This window comes from Sinocyclocheilus rhinocerous, unplaced genomic scaffold (assembly GCF_001515625.1).
Source record: "Sinocyclocheilus rhinocerous isolate Xijiao unplaced genomic scaffold, SAMN03320098_v1.1 scaffold757, whole genome shotgun sequence".
NCBI classification, from domain to species: Eukaryota; Metazoa; Chordata; class Actinopteri; order Cypriniformes; family Cyprinidae; genus Sinocyclocheilus; species Sinocyclocheilus rhinocerous.
This window is the reverse complement of record NW_015662957.1, coordinates 442,383-445,885: the sequence shown is the minus strand read 5'-3', so window position 1 is coordinate 445,885 and position 3,503 is coordinate 442,383. Positions and strand designations below refer to the sequence as shown.

At 40.5% G+C, this 3,503-nt stretch overlaps 1 pseudogene; it reads left to right on the top strand.

Annotated features, from left to right (window-relative positions):
* Positions 1-482: 482 nt before the first annotated feature.
* LOC107728627 (rhodopsin-like) lies at positions 483-1,779 on the top strand (annotated as a pseudogene).
* The last annotated feature ends 1,724 nt before the right edge of the window (positions 1,780-3,503 follow it).

The following is a 3,503-nucleotide window of genomic DNA, read 5'->3' as shown; positions in this document are numbered from 1 at the left end:
TCAAACTCTAATTGTTAGCATTAAAGCTATAAAACGGAAATCAAATAAAAAAAAAACTGATTAACACTGGTGAAGCAAGACCACATATAGAACATTAAAAAAAAAATCTTTCACTTTTATTAAAAAAGTAATGTACAGTTCATTTTCATGTTCATTTGTCTACTCTTACACTCTTTAGTTTAGTTGTGTCTTTGTGATAATTATAAATAGATGTTTTAAAGATGAAAGGGAGACAACGTGAGGTGTGTTGTTTTAGAAATTGATCTATGCACCAACTGATCTGTTTAACCCAACTGATGTAGACAGATTCAATCCACATAACCTGATCACACCATGAGCGTTTAAGTGCAGGCAGAGATTAAGATAAGCATTACCTGAACCAGAATTCTGCTGACCAGTCAAATATGCTATTCTATAATCTGCCCTTTAAAGGCACCCGAGCAGAGTGTGCTCAATTTCCCAGACCAAACAAACCGTTCGTCATGAGTGGCACGGAAGGACCAGACTTTTACGTTCCCATGTCCAATGTGACTGGCGTGGTGCGCAGCCCTTATGAGTACCCACAATTCTACCTGGCCTCACCATTGGCATTCTACTGTGTCGCCGCCTACATGCTCTTCCTCATCGTGACCTGCATTCCCATCAACGGCCTCACATTGTACGTGACCATTAAAAACAAAAAGCTGCGGACACCCCTGAACTACATCCTTCTAAACTTAGCTGTGGTCGACCTCTTTATGGTGTTTGGTGGATTCACGACCACCTTCTACACCTCCTTACATGGATATTTCGTCCTAGGACGTGCCGGTGTTCTGACGATTTGTGCTACCCTGTCAGATTTTGCTACCCATCATTAAAACATGGTAGCATAATTCGATAGCGAAATGTGCTACCTATCAGATTTTGCTTCCAGCATGATATTAATAAGGTGTGAGGCTTTATTAACATGTACACCTACCCCAAACCTAAACCTATACAGTAGGATAAATACAGTGTTGGTAGCATAATCTGATAGGTAGCATTATTTGTCAGAACACCGGCTGCAACTTGGAGGGTCTCTTTGCTACTCTCGGCAGTGAGATTGCACTCTGGTCTCTGGTTGTCTTGGCTGTGGAGAGATGGGTGGTTGTCTGCAAGCCCTTCACCAAATTTCGCTTCACGCAACTCCACGCCACTTTTGGTGTCGCTATTTCTTGGACAATGGCCTGTTCGTGTGCCTTACCGCCTCTCCTCGGATGGTCCCGCTACATCCCCGAGGGCCTGCAGTGTTCCTGTGGAGTGGACTATTACACGTTGAATCCTGAGACTGAGAACGAGTCTTTTGTTATCTACATGTTCGTCGTGCACTTCTTAATTCCTCTCACCATCATTTCTTTCTGCTACGGCCGACTGCTTTGCACCGTCAAGGTCGCAGCCGCCCAGCAGCAAGAATCGGAAACTACTCAGAGGGCCGAGCGAGAAGTTACTCGAATGGTAATCCTCATGATCATCGCTTTCCTGATATGTTGGCTCCCCTATGCCAGCGTCGCCTGGTATATCTTCACCCACCAGGGAAGTCAGTTCAGCCCCATTTTTATGACCGTCCCGGCATTTTTCGCCAAGAGCTCGGCACTCTATAACCCACTCATTTACGTCTTCATGAATTAGCAGTTCCGTCACTCCATGATGTTAATACTGTGCTGTGGAAAAGATCCCTTCCAGGATGAGGAGGAAGGAAGTTCTACTTTGAAGTCCAAGACAGAGACCTCATCTGTCTCCAGCTCTGAATCTTCTGCCTGAGGGTCATGCTCTGGGCTATTTACAGAATATACAATTCAGCTGTCTGCAACCTATGACAGTTACTTCCCTGTAACGAATGACATATGGGATGTGGATGACTGTGGATGGGAACGTAAAAGTATCTCTATTAGACAAGAACAGCACTTTACTACTCCTTCACATGACAATGAACAGTGGAGTTATGGCTGCTGAAAATTTAGCTTCATCATTACACAAATAAATTACATTTTAAAATATAAAACTGTATAATTGTTATAACTTAGTTTCATGAATTTGAGCAGAACAAATAAAACTGCTACATAATGCCAGTATATAAAAGTAACAAGTATAAGTAACATTATAGCTGATCATTGCTCTTTTGTTGATTTTGATTGCTTCCATTGTCCTCATTTGTAAGTCGCTTTGGATAAAAGCGTCTGCTAAATGACAATGTAAATGTAAATGTAACATTGATCACTGCAACAATGTTACCTTATACCAGCTGCAAAAGAATGTACTAAATATGACTGAGATAAATCCAAAGGTGTTCAAAGAATCTCTTTTTTTAAATTAAATGTAAAGGGCAATGTAGATTTTACACTTAATGTTAAAATGATTTACTGTACTTTATGTACTGATATCTAGACTACAATATCAAACAGTTCATTGCAAAACTGCAAAATGCGTTTTTCTTACAATGATCAAGATGAACTCAATGACACTGACTGCCAAATGCAACTACGAACAAATACATTGTCTGTTATGTGAGCAAGGAAAATCAATGTTTCCTTGATTTTATTGCCATTTTAAGGTTTTTGCGCCATGCTCTTTGGAAACAAATGCCTATGAAACTCTGTAAAAATGACCTTGAGGTAACTATGACAACCCAGCAACCTTTTACCCTCCCCCTGATGTACAACAGAATACAAATTCAAACCTGCATAAACAGAAGAGACGGTCACAAATGCTAGCCTAGATAGATAGATAGATAGACAGATAGATAGACAGACAGAGACAGATAGATAGATAGAGTCACTGTAGTGCATGACACATTGTTCTTTGTTCAGATCTGGATGTTGGGAAGTCAGCATACTTTTGCACGGCAGGAAAGCAACAGTGTCTGTAGTTTACATCACTCCATTCCTGTTTTTTCATTCTCCAAAATGTAGGCCTTCTATTCTTGGATGCAGCAGTGGGACGAAAATGAGGTCAAAATAACAGCCATTCAAACCAGGTAGCGCAACTAACGCTATGTCATTCCAGGAATTAATCAACTACTTTTGTCTTGTGCCAGATATTAAAGAGCTTTCTGTCGCACATTGTTCACCTTTTCATGTGTTGAGTGAAAATCGCGAGTTCTACCTTTTCAATATTTTGCTGTAGACCAAATCGTACAAGCATTAACTTTTTTGTTGTGCAAACCTAAATGACATGAAAGCTGAATAAAAATACATAAACATAATGAGGTCTTTAAAATGCATTTCTGGACCAGTAATGTTTATTCTCATTCTTTAAAGGGTTAGTTCACCCCAAAATGAAAATTCTGTCATTAATTACTCACCCTCATGTCGTTCCAAACCCGCAAAGGCCTCCGTTCATCTTCGTAACACAAATTAAGATATTTTTGATGGAATCTGAGAGCTGTCTGACCCTCCCATAGACAGCAACGCAACTGAAATGTTCCCAGACAGAAACGTAGCAAGGACATCGGTAAAACAGTCCATGTGACATCAGTGGCTCAACTT